The sequence below is a fragment of the Vidua chalybeata genome, chromosome 6 (genome assembly GCF_026979565.1).
Source record: "Vidua chalybeata isolate OUT-0048 chromosome 6, bVidCha1 merged haplotype, whole genome shotgun sequence".
NCBI classification, from domain to species: domain Eukaryota; kingdom Metazoa; phylum Chordata; class Aves; order Passeriformes; family Viduidae; genus Vidua; species Vidua chalybeata.
In genome coordinates, this window is record NC_071535.1 from 16,251,297 (window position 1) to 16,268,921 (window position 17,625).

Genomic DNA, 17,625 nt, shown 5'->3' on the forward strand with positions numbered 1-17,625 from the left:
ACTGAGCACGGGAGCCGCATTGGAAGCCAGGGGCGGCTGGTGCTGGTCTGAGGCGGCAGGAGCAGGGGTGGCCCGCAGAACAGTGCACGCGTCAGGGCTGCCAAACCCACCTCTGCTCCTTCAGGGGCCCTGCGCCCTTCCTGCAGTGGTGCTGAGCAGCATTGGCCTCTGTGGGCTCAGCAAGTGCTGGTGAGCTCCGGCCTTAAATGAGAAATGGCATTGCATGGCACCGACACCACTCTAGGGACTGCCACAGTTGAAAGCAGAAACAACGGCTATCAGGGAGTCGTCGACCAAGAAAAGCAATTCCTATAGGTAAGTAAGTAGCCCTATATCCTCTTCCAGATGATTCAAAGGCAATTAGGCCTTCTCAAATTGGTTTGGCAATTTCAGCACATGTTGCTGCCTTCAGTCGGGTGAGACAACCTGCTGCTTTCCTCGTTGCAGAGGGCATGAATAAGGTCTTTTGATTTGTAATTTACAGAACTGGATTTATGGTGTCCACAGAGTCTTTGGTAAGGAGCCATCTGATGCATTTGTCTGATGAGCTGGAAACACCCAGATTTAATCACCATTTCGACCTACCTCAGAACAGACATTGATTGGGAAATATTTCTCTTTACCAGCCCACCTTCTCTTACCTAAAGAAGATAAACAGAGAGACTACATTAGGCTAGTTCAAATTTACCTCATTGTCCAGGAAGGCTTTTAAGCCAGTGTCTTGCCTTCCATCCCATTTCTAATACTACTTGGCAGAATGAATTCCTGATCTTCCTTAAAAATGAATTCTCTCCATTTAAGGTCACAAAATGTACAGTTCATGATGGTATTAATTTTAATTTATATGTCCAAGAAAAGTACAGTTTAAAAATATGGCTTAGTAATGCCATTTCATTTACTGAAAAAAATCAGTTTCCATGCTACTTGAAAAGGAAGACTGATTTCCAACAATTCAAATACACATGTGCAAAACAGATGGTTTCTGGGTTGACTTCACCATCTTTCTAGCATCCAGATTGACAAGAGAGACACTTCCAATCATCTTTATCCTTGAAATAAACTCTTAGAACCTGTTGAGACCCTCTTTTCAAGTATTACTCCCTAAGGATCATGCTCTCTATTACTGAGGAGTCTCATTTATTGCCCATTGAAGCCAATGGCAAATTTTCCCTTGACTGATGCAGTGGTCACAGATGAGGGCCAGGTAGGGAGCAGGCCTCTGTTCTGCCAAGTTTCAGCTAGAGACACACAATAAAGAGGTAATACCTCTCCCAGAGAACTTAGATTCTAAGGTAAGAGGTAACAGTAATCTGCCATTTCCTAATGTTCCCAACAAACAGTTTGAGAGTTCATCAATTTCAAATACTTCACTGCAAAAAAAATTACTTCCATTTTAACATAGTATTATAGAAGGGTTTGAACATTACTGGGCTGATGAAGTTTGCCTAGGACATTCTCTCCCTCATTTAGTGATGATTCCAGCATTAGCTGAGAAACACTTATTAGCACTAAAATGAACTTTTAAAATATTCCTTTTAAAATGTAATCCTTTTAAATGGATGCACTAAGCCAAGCACTTCCTGTGTTGCCTTTGCTAATTCTGGAGCTAAGTGTATTTGAAGAGAAATATATCTCCTTAACTTTTGTTTTCTCATTTGGCTGAGCCTACAGTGATCCTGTGTTCCATGTTTGCAAAATGAGCTTTGCTGCTACAGTTTTACTGCAGGGTCAAGTATGTTGCAAAAGTATGTAGAGAGAAAGCCAAATCCTTCTTAAAACACAGATGTCTTGAATTTTCCAGATGTCATCCATGTTTAGTGAATATGGTGGGGTGCTGGATGCTGATGGATTGACCATGAGTGATCAGCCTTTCACTGTTAGACCACTGGTCATAAAGAAGCACAGAACTGGGAGAATTACCAATTACAGGTTTGTATTTGATTCTGTGAAATATGCTTGCTGGCCATGACCTATTTCACAGTGAACAAATCTGCACTTCTTAAAAACCTGCAGTAATATAAGAACTCGTTATCGCAAATATCAACTTACACAAACCCTTTTTTCTTTCAGCATCAGATCCTGTAGATTAGGTTTGAGAGAGAAGCATTTATTGTTCTGAAGCTGCACTTCTGCTGCTGCTGCTAAGCCATTCAGGCCTCAGGAATGCAAAAAGAGCACCCAGTAATGGCAAGAAATTTAGAAAATAAGAAGTCAGCCAGGACTATTTTATGGAAACTTATGGAGATTAGACCTGGGGACACCACAGACCTTTAGATTTCGGTGAGAGGGAAGGCGTGTGCTATTTACAGTAAGTATTTGGAAAGCTCTCTCAGCTTCCTTGAGACTGAGAAATTGGTTTGGCAATATGGACTGCACTATAACCTTCTTTATACTTCCCAGTGACTGCTGTGTTTTTTTCATTATTAACTTTCTGGTGAGCACTAAACTTAGAAGATTACTCTTATAATAGCTAGTGATTTCTTTCATTTGAGTTATAATTCTCTTTAATATAAAAGGTTCCTTTATTTCTATTTTTCCTTTTCAAATATTCTTTTCTGCTGTGTTAAGTGGCAATTTTCCTTACTAAGTACAACTTTCCACTGTTTATTTTAATTGTCATGTTTTACTGGCTTATAATTGCTTTTGCAAGACTATGTTTGGCAAGCATTGTTTTCCTACACTGATAATACACCAGTATCATAATGACAACATGATCTTATTTTTGAAAGAGTGAGCCAATAGGCTCTGTAATAGATAAAAACCTTTTTACAGACTAACATTGTCCTTTACATCAGTGTTTGATATCAGAAATAGAAATTCTGACATCAAAAGTCATTTCCTGGCTATGTCAGAGACATTTTTGGTGAATTAGGGACAATAGTTTTCACCACATTATCTCATTTTCACCATCATACTGAGCCTGTCTGGTTCTCAGGCACATTGGAACTCAGCTTACTGACATTTTTTAAATACTTTAACATATTTGCAAGTGTTACTTGCAACTACTATTAACTCTATGAGCTGAGCATTGTAATATAGAGATGTTAAGGTGTTCTAATGTGTATGTTGTGAGAACTGGAGAAGGCTTACTGCTGTTGTGTCTTTCGCAGTCTGTTGACTTAAGGGGCTGTTCTGTTGTTTTATAAACATCTATTTTTGTATGTATGTATATGTATACATTAATATGTGCAGGGCATATATTGGCTCTGCAGGGCAGTAATGTCACTACTGGTTTTATTCCTTCAGTTTCTGCTTCCACCTGTTGAACTTCCACATTTTGCACTTTGTTCCAGGATATTTGCCACAGATGACCAATTATTTCCTGGTTTTATTACCCTGTATTTGAAGCTCTCTCCTTTGCAACTTGGGAGGGCATCACCTGTGAATAAGGCTTTCCTGTGGGTTTGTGTTTGGCCAGCTGGTAGAACTGCAGTCATGTCAGCAGTGTACTGCTGCACAGCTGTTTGTGGTACAGTAACCTGCTTGTCCACACTTGGCTCCCTGTTCTGGAAGAAGGAGAAAATGCTGAGCATTCAGAGCTGACTGATGCTGTCATCTTTACTCACTGCCTATAGAAGGATAAATATGGATACTTCTGAAAGAAATTACATCTTTAAAAAAATAGGGGTGTTAGTTATTTTCTTTAGATTTTGTTCTTTTCTACATCTGGCCTGAAGTATACAAAACCTGCCATAAGTCCTTCAGAGGGAATAACATACCTCATACCAATTAACAATATGAGCAGATTGCAAGCAGATGTGTGAGGGCTGCTTCAGAGGCTGCTGACCCCTCCATTCAGCTGGCTGTGAGCACACATCTTATTGTTTCCAAGGTGAAATGAGATGTGTTAACTCCCCAGGAGGAGAGATTGGCAGCAGGCAGCTCTGGTTGTCAACATTTTTAAACTGCTGCTGCTGGTCTTCACAGGGTCAGAAGTGAAATGCAGGTGAATTTCAGCTCTGTAGTGATTCAAGCCATTGAGGCAAGACTGCTAGTTCAAGGGGTGAAAGGAGACAGAGTCCATAGCCTTTACTCTCAAGGGGGTCTGGGTATCAGGAAGGCATTACCAGTAGCAAATTTAAAATGTAATGTATTTTTTTTCTGTGCTAGTAACCTTAATGTACATTAATGCCCATTTGAGAGGCTGACTATTGTTTTGATTTTGGTGATAACCACATGTTATTTAAAAAGTAGATTTTCTTAGGCATAGAATAATGGATTTTCTTTTATATGCCCATTCTTTATTGAAGTAATATTGAAGTAATAGTATTATTAAATATCCATTTAGTGTGTTGAGAGAAGTTATAACACAAACCAGGTTGTGATATGTGATTTACAAAATTTTTTAACTGAAGCATGTGATTTAGTGATCTGAATGGAATTAATTAAATGTGAGTGGTAGTGAGTGATCTCAATATTTGTGTTCAGTCATATATTTGTCACACAGTTTTTCTATGAAAAATGTAGCTGGAAGCATGCACTTGCTGTTGGACTTGGCATCCCAGCATAGTCCTGGGCAATAAACTCAAGGTGGTCCTGCTTGAACCCAGGTGTTGGACCAGATGCCCTTCAGTAGTCTTTTCCAACTCCAGCCATTCTGTGATTCTGTAGTCAGAAGTCTTTGGGTGCATTTTGAGTGTGAATTCAGCCTGCCATGGCACTGACTACATCACAGTTTCTTTTCTGTACCAGCAGCAAGCTCAGCAGCTATCAGTCTTGCACTCTGATTTTGGTTATGAAACTTAAATTTCCACCTTAAAAATATATATTTGTCACCTTTGATTAATTGCAACCTATGACTCAATTTGGTCCTCAATATTCTCCATATTCTCCATTCTCATAAATTTGTCTTTTTGCATAAAACACATAACTTGCATATGTTGACTTTAGACTGAAAGTAATGATGTATGTTTGTTTTCACTAAGATTATGGCCTCTCTGATCCCAGAATTGCTACAGCACATCTGCTTTCAAGGAAAAAACAAAAAAGATGTGTACCAAGAATTTACCCAATTTAATCAGTTATTCATCTATGAAGTCTGTGAAGTATTTGACCAGTTTAATTGCAAAGAAAGAATAGCAGAAGACTTCTCAAGGTAAAACATTTTTCTAAGAAAACCAGCTATTACTTATATAGCATAAATGAGGAGAATAGTATGGAAGTGAGAAAGAAGCTTTTACTGATGTGTAACTCTGGAGGGCTTGTTCCCTACAAAGAGATCATGAGCAACACCCATTCTTGCATCTTCCATTTTAAAATGAAACAGGACAGGTGACGCCCAGTTTTTCCCAGTACATATGTGATTTGCATGAGTTATAAATTAGTTTTAATCACAGTGCTGACACACTTGTTTCACTAATTCTCTGTGTTACCACAGGTCTTGTGGGACTGTTTAGATACCCTGCCTATCATTTATTTTTTGTCTTGTCTGCTAGGCCTCTTTGCAAGTCTCTCAATATTAGAGATCATTACAAAAGAAATTACATATTTAAATAAGACTTCATTCACTCTCATTCCTTCATTCCTGATACAGTATTTTCAAGTTCAGTGCTAAGAAACTTGATGATAGCTAATTGAAGGTGAAGCAAATAGTGGCAGGTGGCAGCTGTTTATTTCAAAGAGATGAGTTGCAGAATAGAAAAAGTATGGAGTGGGAAGCTAGAAGCTGAAACTTCCACACAATGGATGTACTGAACATGTGTTGCCCAGAAAAGAATGACATTTTATGGTAGGCCAACATTTTAGGGTAGGCCAAACAACTTTGAATTGTAACCCGGGAGTTTGGCTGCAGCTACTTGAATTTAACTGGGATGTTACCAGTGAATATTCTTGTAAGAATGCAAAGGGACGTTTTTAAACAGAATGAACAAAGCTTTGATCTTCTGTATAATCAGAATAATTAGATCTTCAGCGGGGGGTGGTGCTGGTGCTGCTGTTTGTTTATGTTCAGACATTTCAGTTTCCTGACTAGGAGAATAATTCATGTGCTATTTCCTTGGAGGTCTTTCAGATTGCTGACAAGATTCCATCTTTTTTGCCTTGAGAAGCTTTTAAGTGATGTAACTATACCCCATTCGTTTTGCCTGTTGTTATATTTGTCTGAAAGTTAACTTGCATGATTTATAGATTTATTTTTATGTCACTACTGATGTCTTTATATTTTTCAGAGAATGATCGTTTCGCTGTGCAGCGCCGCCTAGTGCACAGAGCTGCTGCTGCATGCAGGACAGCTGCGACACTTGGCACGGCCGGGAGGGATGAGGAGCCTTTCCCGGATAGCTCAAACAGCGTTATTCAGATCTTGAGAAAAGGAAGCTTTGTTATTTCCAGCTTTCCTTCTCCAACACATGTGTGGTATTTGCCTTTTCCTGACTTTAAATTCATTCCTAGCTGAAGTATAGTCTATTCTTACTTTCTTGGTAGACTGCATAATAGCTACGGGGCCATTATACTACTACCAATTGATGCTTAATGTGTTCTTTTTCTTCAGCACAAGTCCATGGTTGCTGTTTGCAATATAGGAGCCCACAAACTGGAACCCCACGTTTCCAAGGTTTGTATTTCCAAACACCAGATTTTTGCCACATGGAATGCTTTTTCACATAGTAATTTCTCTCTGATTATGGAAATGAGGTATATATACAAAGAAAGTAATTTTGAATTTAAGGGTAACGTAACCTTTTCTTTTTGTTTTCCCCCTCAAGTAGTAAAGCAAATGTGTAAGTGGTCCAAATCTGCTGTTATAACTGTTTTGGCAAAGTTTCAGAGGAACTTACAGAGGAACCAAGCTCAAAATTATTACTTTCACGCATTTTCACTGTTTTGCAGGGTTTGTACTATTTCTATCAGTGGTTTCATTTTAATTGTGAAACTTTCTAAAATAATAGTTATTCATCCTCAGTACCGTAAGTAGAAATTGATCTTCAATGTGAAAATCCTTCATTTTAGGCATTTGTAGAGATTACTGAAGATGCTGTCTGTAAATGAGTTTTTGTTACAAAGAAATCTCAAATCAACAGGGAGATGTTTCTTTATAAATAAGGTTCTGTGTTCAGTCAGTTTAGTCTATGCACAGTAGTTTACAGACAATCATGAAAATAAATGGCACTTTTAAACTTGATGAAGTAGACAGGTACTTTTTTCAGAAAATACTAATTAACTAAAAAGCAGTCTCTGCAGTGGCTCTGCCTCTAAGTATATGTAATAATTCAGAGTGCTATTTATTTAACAGGTGTGGCTATCTAGTGATAGAGGCAATTGTTTTCAATTATTAAATCTTGAAGATGAGAACATTGTAAAAGCAAATATGTGTGTACAGTCATTCAGTCACCTTCATGAGCAATAAAGGAAGTCTTTTCTTCCCTAAGGCACGTACAGAATTTAAACCTACTTTTGTCATGAAGTGTGGCATGACAGCTACACAAAGAAGTTCCTGCATTCCAGTCTTCACACATACTTTGTTAATACTGTTTTACCATAAACATGTTCTCTACAGAAACATTAATTCTTCCTGTTAGTAAGTTCTGAGTGAAGTTCCAGGTTAGAATACTTGATAAAGAGACAAGATTTGTAGAAAGCAGGAGTAATGTCCTTAATTAGTTGTGTAGTTGGCAGAATCAAGCACAGTCCTTCACCCAGTTGAAGAGCAGCAGGCTCCAGACAAAGTATTATAGTGATACCAACACACAAACAAAGAGAGTGTAGTCTGTGACAGAGCTAAATATGAGCAGTCATGCTTCATTACTTGCTGAGAGGTCATCGAAGGATATAGCAAGCTCATCAGTCATATACCATATATTCCTTGTTCATCTGCCACAGAATGCAGATAGCTGTGATTAAATAACTCATGTATTGTCACTGTATGAATTGAATCTTGACAGAGAGACTGTCCTTTCTCCCCTTCTATTTGTTGAAGTGTGCTAAGTATAACATATTAGCATAACATTGGCTTATATAGATGACATCAGGAAAGTATAGATTTAATTCAGCTGTATTTTAATTAATCACTTCATAAAAAAATAGCCTAAGGAGAGAACTCTTTAGAAGTCACTTTCTGTGATAGCACAGTCATTCACCAATCCGAGAGCTGATTTTAACTGACTGTTTTGGTACTATATTTTGCCATGAAGGAGAATAAAATGTGTCATTATTTTTTGAAGAGACTCTTTTCTTCCCCTTGCCAATTTGTTCTGAAAGTGTGTCTTTAGGTGTATGCCAAAGCAAGAGATCTGATTGAAGTACTGAACCTCAATTCTATTGTGTATCATCTTAAGCAAAACAACTTTTGTTTCTCTTCATGTGATTATTTATTTCTATTTTGTTGCCTGTATTTCAGTTTTGTATGTTTGGAAATACTTACCAGATCTGAGACCAACAGCGTTGTCAGTTTGTACTATGATCATTTGGGAGCTTTGCATTTAACTATTTTAAGTAAGTCAAAATCTGATAGGCTGGAAATAAAGAAGCTAAATGTTTTAAAATCAATGGAAGTCAGCTATCAAAGAATTCAAGTAAGTATTGTAAAATATCCTTTAAATCTGCAAGGAACCATTTGCTTGTCATTGTACACAACTGCAAGAAGATTTGATTTCTTCAAGCAATTGATTCAAAAATATCCTTATTGTATGAAGAAATGCCAGGCCATTGCATATATACAGCTGTGTGTACATTTTAAATGTATAAGCTGGACTGTGTGACAACAGGAATGCAGACAGAGTAAAATTCAGGTAAGAGATAACTATGAATCCTTTAGTACCAGTCCCCGTTCTACCACAAAGAGAATGATTTGACCTCTGTATTTAGAGCCCCTCTTCAGTCCCCTCCAAACTGAGTGTGCTTGACAAGGCTTTTTCATCCAGCTCATGTGGCCAGGTTACCCTTGCCTGATGCAGAGGGCTGTGAGTGTTCACCTCACCCTTGGAACACAGCTTGGTGTTGCTGCATAGGCAGACAGTACTGTATATGAAAAATTACATTTCTGACTTACACCTTTTCACTTATCCACATTGAATTTCACCTGCTCTTTTATAATCTGTCTCATTATACCATGACATCCCTCTGCAACTCTGCATAGTCAGAGACAGTCTGTACTGTTCTTAGAATCACTACTGACATTCATCACCTTATTTTTCACTCCTTTCCAATTCAGTTTTGAATAATTTGAAAACAAGCATACCAAATGCAAGGACTGGGGCACTCTGTAAGTCACCTCCCTCCCATGAGATGCAGTTCTACTACCTGTACTGGTAAATCCTCTTTGCTCCTTTGTTCCTGTCCATTAGTGTTCTGCTGACAGTGGCATCAGAATATTACACCTGCTGAATCAATTTACATAGTACCAGCTATCATCCAGTAATACAATCCCTCTGTACCATCTACTACTCATTTTTGCTAACAATTTAAATGACCAGTAAGAAAAAGTTCTAAAAGAATACCTTGGATGCTATTTAAAGACTTTTGACAGTAGTCACACAATCCAGATAGTCCTTTGCTATAAAAAAGAAATATTTATCGTATTATAGATTCTACCATTTGAGATCAAATAAAGGAAACTTTGAAAAGGATGCCTATTTTATGGACACCATGTCCATTACAAGGTGAAGAAACAGCCTCTTTTATAAAAACTAAGAATTTTCATTATTTCAAATTGACAAGAGATTTTTAATTGAATTATGTTGCATCAAAATAAATATAGATGTAATAGTAGAAATTGAGAATACACTTTTTTCCCACCTTTTAGGAAGCAAACAAATTATTTGACCATGTATTGTGCCCATGATATATCACTGAGCAGCAAGTAATATTTTTGAGCATAATTCAACCAGAACAAAAGGCAGTATCAAGAGCTCAAACATTCATAGCCTCTATATAGACTAAGTGATACAATATTGGTAAGATGAGGATACTTCATATGCTAGTATTTAATGCTTTCAAACAGTAGCAATCAAAAGAGTGTTGGCCAAATACTTCAGAACTTCTATTTTTACTTTTTTGATATGATGTTTTAGAAGTAATAAGCAAATAACAAATGTTCCAACAAATGTGAAAATTCACAATTTGATTGTGGAAGTATGGTCAAATATGACATTCTTTATCAATATTTACTCCTTCAGCGTTTCAAAAACAGATCCACCAGAAGTAATTCTGATTCACCAACACACCTCTGCTTTGAAGGAAACAAGTTATGAAAGCAAGGGCACAGCCTATTTTTGGTCCTATTTGGTCTACCTTTAGCTCAGTATTGATGGCATCAATGTTGTCAGACTATTTCTAGTTCCAAAGATTGATAGATTCCTTAGTGTTCTGGTTTAGGAATAGTGCTCCCCAATTTAGTGCTCCCACTGAGACTCTCCAAACCAGGCTGCCACTCACTCTCTCTCCCTTCCCTTCCTCCCTGTGGAGGGCTGAAGAGGAGAACTGGGGGCACAAAAGGCAAAGATCAGAGGTTGAGAGAAAAAAAAATTACTGTGAACAGCAATGAGATAAGAAAACAACCAGCAGCAGTATTAATAACAAAAGACTCCCCCCACACCCAGGAAATCACATGAGGCATTCTAGAATAACCTCCATGTCCTAGACTGTGCCCCCTCCTGACTATAGCAAAAATTAACCCTGTCCTGGCTGGAACCAGGACACTTAGCCACCTACGATTCATACAGAACTCTGAAAGAATCAGGAGATCTTTTCCTGGATGAGGTCAAAAACAGATGCCATATGTAACAGACAGTGTCTTACTTTTTGAGTATTTATGCAACTCAGCCTAAACAAAATAGTTCTATAAAGTGTTATCAGTCCTAAAGATGTATTATGTTGTTGTTGTTAGTGTTATTGTTTTATCAGAAGTTTTCAGATACACACAAGAAGCAGAAAGTTACATAGCATCAGTGAATATAGAAGATACTCACTCACTCAGTAGTACCAAAACTACCTGAGAAAATCTCTTAGGTTGCCACCACTTCTTATAATCTGTCATATCTGCTGACAAAATCAGTTTGACAGGCATTGTAAAAGATGCCAGTCAGTCCTGAGAGATTTGTATTCTTAGCTACCCCTTTCTAGGAAATCATTTGAACTCTTCTCAGAAGCTTCATATTTTCAATAGGTAGACACTCTATGGTTACTACTTATCTTCTTGTTTATTAGATAAGTATTTCTCTTCCACAAGGGTTCCTTGAATTCACAATCATGGCCCTGTGTGAAGTGATTCTTCAAATGCATCAACTGTTAAACTGATGTATTTTATCTTTCTCTCTAGCTGTATCAGGTTTTTCGGATCTATTCCAAATTTTTAGAGGTGGGTGCAAATAGGGAATAAACATGGAGGGGCGATAGGGCATTCAATCCCATATTGCATTTTAAAGGAAACTTTGCTTAGCAGCATTTAGTGCAATCAGTGATAAATCAACAGAGTAAAAATTTGGTGGTCTTTTAACACTATTTCTCCACCATATTCTGCACATGTTCACCATAACCTAACCTTCTCTGTAACATTCTTAAGGTCTGGATCATTTTTAAGAAATGTTGCCATTTAAAAGTTACAGAGTCCCACATCTTTTGTCTTCCCCAAACCACAAATCTGTGTAGGAATGGTTTCTCTGTACATTTCAAATGTCATTGTATAGGAATTTTTTACATTCTTTGCTGTCTTTACAGACCTTTTTAAGGATCAGACAACTTCAGCTGACATATGTACCACCTTGCATGAATGTGTGCTCCAAAACTGCTCTCTCAGATGTCACAAGGCACTGTACTGTGCATTTTAGCAAAGAAAAAACAACTTCTGCTGCTTTTTATGAGTACTCCCATAAGAAGGAGAGATTATGGAACTTTATTCTGTGTGTATGTGCATGCAGATATCCTGGCTATGTCTATGCATAGAGACAGACTATAAACAATTTTAGTGTGTCTTAGATTGAATTTGATACAGCTATTTCACTTACTGAACAGCTCAGGACCTTCTGCCACTAACTGTGTCAATAGCTGCAGAATATATATGGACAAGGCTATATGAACTCTATTTACTAGAAAGAAGGTAAGTAATTGCTCTTTGTCTTTTTCAGCAAAGGACATACAATCACAGAATCTAAGCCTGTCCCACCAGCTGGTAGCATTATGAGGACCTGCTCTCGAATATTGTTTCATCTGTGCAGGTTACCTGGCATCCACATCTGGTATTTTCCTGTTTGCTTTGACTACAGAAATTTTTTCTTCGAAATTTTTAAAAATAGTATAAAAGACACACACTTTTTACTTAGGGAATTATCAAAAACAATAAGAAAATTATACTACTTGTCATAATTGGCCAGTTGGAGCAGCTATGGTAGTCACAGACTTCTCACTGGGACATTGTTGACATTATTTATCCTCTGTGATTGTAAATGTTCTGGAGAAGTTTCCCATTGAATCTGTGGAGAGCAGTCCCTGCATAAACAAATGTTAACTTTTATAAAGGATCTAGAGGACACTGGCATTTCTAATCCCAATAAGATGCCAATGCATTTGAACATGAGTTATTAATTTGTTACAGTAAAGGGTGCATTAATATATATTCTCTCTTATTTTAAGCTGTGAATTGTGGTCCTATATTGCAATACTACTGTTTCCTATTCAGAATAGGCCCACCACTTCTCTGGAAGCTTCATGTGGAATGCAAGTTCCAGAGAACATACTAGCTAAAAAGTCATTGCCTTTAGGAGATGCCAAGAATTTTACATCTCTGACAATTAGAAGCAGTTCCCAGATCACACCTCCTCAGCTCAGACATCAGTAGGACTCAAAAGATCCTACATCTTATAGATGCAAAATTTACTTCTTGGTAGCTTGCCAGACCTCAATACTCTCTGGCTGCTTTTAGATATTCCACATGAGGAGTGTTTAATATTTAATATCAAATTTACTTATTTGGTATAGTTGGCATTACGTGGCAGTTCAATTTAGCAGAATGATACAGAAATCAGTTGAAATCACAGCACAAGCATAATATAGCAGTTGTGATATTCAGCTGTAGTTAAATCTCTGTTGTAGTGTGATTGTCATTACTGGTCCCTCTGTGCTCACTGTCATGACACTGGGCATCCCCAGTGACCTGGAAAGAATAAATGGATGAAAGCCAGCTCAAGCCTGTTGCTCTCTTCAAAATGTATCATTTGTCCAATTTTTATGCTTTATGTTGTGCCAAGCTACCTATGCACTGTCCCATGACCCCCACCCCCATCCCCCAGTGTGGGTCTGGCTGGCTCACAAAGGCATTGCTCTTAGTTAATGGTTTTGGATCCTGATGATTCACTGATGCAACTGTCTGTAACTAAAAGCAAGGTTACCATCCAGTTTACCTGATATCGAAGTAAGTTCAGCTTCCTTTTTATTAAATTATTCCCTGACCTCTGGGGTTTGCCCTTCTTTGACCTCACTGCAGACGTGTGTGTGTTGGTTGCACAGCTGAACTGCCAAAACCCCTACTGAGTCCAGCAGTCAGTGCATGCTGGTATCATGCATGGCTTTGCATCCTTGAGCAACCGTAGTAGACTTACATAAGTCCTTGCTCAATCATGTCACCACACAGCTCAGGATGCTACAAGCAGCCTGATCTTCTTGTGAATAGCAAGGGATATCAGAAGCTATTGCCCTGTGAGCAGCAGCTCCTGCCTCACATTTCTGCTGAGCTTGTACCCTAAGCGTTTAAATTCATAAAAATTTCAATTTAAATGCATAAACATTTCCCATTTATTTCAAGCATGTATATAAATATGGTTATAGCTGTCTATAAACAAATAGGTCCTAAATTGGTTTTTTTCTCTTATTTGTGATATGCTTTTAACATTGTCATATAATCATTTGAGAAATCACTACAGTAATTAGTGGTCACTATAGAGGCATCTGGGTAATATGGTTTAGTGGTTTAGAGGTTACAGTGATAGTGCTGGGTTTACAATTGAACTTCATGATCTTAAAGGTCTCTTCCAACCTTGATGATTCTATGATTCTATAGTATATTAACATGTTGTTAACTACAAGGGGATTATTAGCACTTCAAAATCTTTTATGAGCTCACAGGCCACTTCAATACCTCATTTTCCTTAGTGTTTATTCTGCTAATTCTTGGCTAATTGCTCCTTTTTCTCTGAATTTTTGCTTATTCCTTTTACTTCCCTTTCCCTGAGGCAACACTCCCTTTCAGCCAATTTCTACTCTTCAGGCATAGCTTGTACTCCACTTTTCTCCACGACTTTGTTGAGGCCCCTCAGATTTTGTCTCTTTCAGAAAGAGGCTGACTCTCTTTATATTGCTCTTACTGACAGGTAATTTCCATACATACCAATACTACAAGTCTAGTAAATTTGTAACATTCTTATCTTCTGTCAACTCATAGTCCTGATGAGGTTTAAAAGAACCTTATTGTAAACAACCCTTTCCAGCAAGTCAACAGTTCCTATTCCACATGGACACAGTTGCTGCCCCTCACTCACATACACAACTTCTTAAATACCTGGTGCTTAGCAGCAGTGAATAGGTCAAATTAATAGAATGGAAGAAAAGTGAATGTAAGTAACAGAGATCAGTACATAACTAGAATCTTACTCTAAGGAAAAATGTGTATGGTTTGATATTTATTTTAATTGTGTGAAAAAAATGTGGATTTTAGTGGGGTATGTCTTGTAAAGAAAGTTATTTCTATTGGTAAAAGTTTGCACAATAAATTGCTTAGGAGGAGATTGCCTTAATTACTAAGATAAATACCTCTCACCCAGACTAGAGAAGGGTAATTTTGCAGTAATTGGTCTTCACTAGTTAAAGTTGGAGTTTACCCTGACTGACCATTTGTTGGAAAGACAAGCACATGGTATTGAAGACAAGCAGTGTTCAAATCACTAAGGAAACCAGTGTCTAGATACTAGAACTTAACATTCTAAATCAGGAGGAAAAAATACTTCAAAGACATATTTCCTAAAAATTACAGCATTTATGAATGCAGGTCCCTTTAGGAAATTTTCAAAATGTATGCTCTTAAATCCCAAAGAACACCTTTGAAAATCCCAGCTCTCAGAGGAAACCAATTCTGTCCCATGCAGCTGATGTGATGTGAGCTACACTTAACCCATTGGGGGAGGCAGGAAGGAATTCAAGGTGTTCTTGACACAGCAGTCCTTTATCCTATGCTGAGCAAGCACCCTGCTGCTGATCACAGCAACACCAGGATTTATAGCTGGTCATGATGGGAGTAGGTGACCTATCAAGATGCTTATATAGCATGCATACCCTTCAAGAATGCTAAAATCTTGATAGTCAGTTTATTATTTTCAGGCTCAGTTGTTCGTTTCAGTAGTACCTGTCTGACCTTCCTACTTCTTAAAGGAAAAACAAGCAACTGTGCTGCCGCCAGTGATGCTTGTCTACTCTACAAATGTACCGATAGTCTTGCACTGTTTGCTGTGGCTGGAATTCTGGCTGAAATTGTTCCCTCCCATCCTTAGAGGATGAGTCCATCCTCTGTGTATGAGCCCTTCATTCTGGATTCTCACTCACTGCACAATGACTTTGCAGGCCAATCATTGAACTCTGGTCTTGAGAATATTGTTATTAGTCACTGGAGTAGGAAATCAAAACCAGTTCCAGCCATCAGCCAGGAACTTAGGACACTCTTCCTGCTGCAGTGTTACAGGTTGAACCACCAAGCTTCCTCACACATGCTGTATTTTTGCTTCATTTCCCTGTGTAAATGCCCATGAGGAAGTAGTTCTGCATTAGGAAAGATGGAGACAGTAACAGCCTCACTCAGCTTTATAAGCTAATAGTCAGGATTGTCTCTTGAGAAAATGATTTGGACTCAGACTGCAAAGGAGGTTAAACACAGGGCTTGAATTTTCTGGGTGAGTGCTGTGACCAGGAGAGTTGTACTACCAACAACCAGCACACCCAGCAACAGCTGATTTTGGAAAACTAAAATAGCTGCACACACATTTTAAAACTGAAGAGGGGCACCTAGGATTGCTTTTACCTGACTCCATGTGCCAACAAAACAGATCTCCTTAGGAAACTGATGTGCCACTCTGCTTACATTTGGATCCTTATTAACTTTTGTGGGAGCTGGGAGGTTCCTTGCATAGGCCACAGCAGGCTTGGTAATGCTCAGAGAAGGGTTGAAAAAACACAATGGCAAAGACAATGGTCACAAAAGGAAACACAGAAAATTCCATTTAAACATAAGAAAAAACTACTTCAGTGTGAGGATGCTTAAAAACCACTTGGGGACTCTCCATCCTTGGAGATATTCAAAACCTGACTGGATAAGATCCAGAGCAGCCCTTTCTAGTGGATTCTATTTTGTGCAGGGGATTTAGACCAAGCAGTCTCCAGAAGTCCTTTCCAACTTCAATTATTCTGTGTTTCTGTGAGCACTGAAAATTTGAAGGCCACAACAGAAAGGCAAACTCTGACCCCAGACTAAGCTTTTTGTTCTTAAAACTCAGATAAATCTTATTTTTAGTACCCAGATCCTCACTGAGATCAAAGCAAAGAAAACCAGCTGTGAGAATTTCCTTTACACTTGCATGTATTTTCTTTCATGCATTAACATGGTTAAACTTAAAAAGAAATGTGTGTGGTGTGTGGGTGGATGGGTGTGTGGGTGGATGGGTGTGTGTGTGTGTGTTAAAACAGGAACAACAAAAAGAGGGAGGGAGCTGCCTTGTAAGAAAGAATTAAACCCAAGGGCTGGAAAGCTCAGAACAGTTCAAGTCAGAAAGGAAACTTTCAAATCTACACTTTGGACAGATTTTAAAGCGTGAAATAAGTGGAGATGGAAGAGCTACAGACAAAAAAAAAATGTTAAATATCCTTCCACAGTTACTTTCATTTCCTTGGCTACAGTACAATAAAGGACTAGTTAGCCAGTCAGCCAAACTGGCAAAGAAGCAATAACTGGTGTTGTGGAGGGAAAAGGCCCAGTTATCCTGAAGAAATTTTCCATATTCCATTCACATAGTTTTGAATAGAAGTGAGTTCTAAAATTTGAACTTTTTTTCCTTTCCTTGGGATTTGCTTAAACCACAGAGTACTAAAATCAAATCTTTGCTTTCTTGCTCAATTTCAATGCTTCAAGTGTATTTAATAAGCCTTAGTGTTGGCAATCAATCACTACTGGAAGTAAAGGCAAAAGAGGACTGGGATTAAATGGATAGGTACACACTGGGATTCTCTGCAGCAAAGTCATTACATTTACAAAATATATCCATTACAAGCCATTAAGGGAGAAAAAAATAATTTTGATCAATAGCTTTGCTTCCACACTTTTGTATTCTGAATGGTTGTTCAAATACAAATTTCATTCTGAATAGTTTTGGGAAATGGGAGAGTTATGTTTAGACTGAGTCAAAAAAAGTAATTATTTATTTTACATAGTGTAAAATACAGTTATATAAAATTTTGCTGAAATTCCCTGGCCATCTTTTCTGAGTCCTTGGATAGTATATTAATATATGTAATCAAAGCATTCCTCTACATAATGAAAACTGTTCCAAAATGTTATTCTTTATGAAACTTCAGGTAAAGGAAATGTCCATCTTCTGGTTTTGGTTCAATCTTGTTACTTTATTATTATTTCCTATATTCCTTCATATCATCCTCCAA

At 38.0% G+C, this 17,625-nt stretch overlaps 1 long non-coding RNA gene across 1 annotated transcript; it reads left to right on the plus strand.

Annotated features, from left to right (window-relative positions):
* The first annotated feature begins 6,272 nt into the window (after positions 1-6,272).
* On the plus strand, positions 6,273-8,423 carry LOC128789032 (uncharacterized). Its single transcript, XR_008431287.1, has 3 exons — positions 6,273-6,354; positions 6,491-6,553; positions 8,336-8,423. It is a non-coding gene; the product is annotated as an uncharacterized LOC128789032 (long non-coding RNA).
* The last annotated feature ends 9,202 nt before the right edge of the window (positions 8,424-17,625 follow it).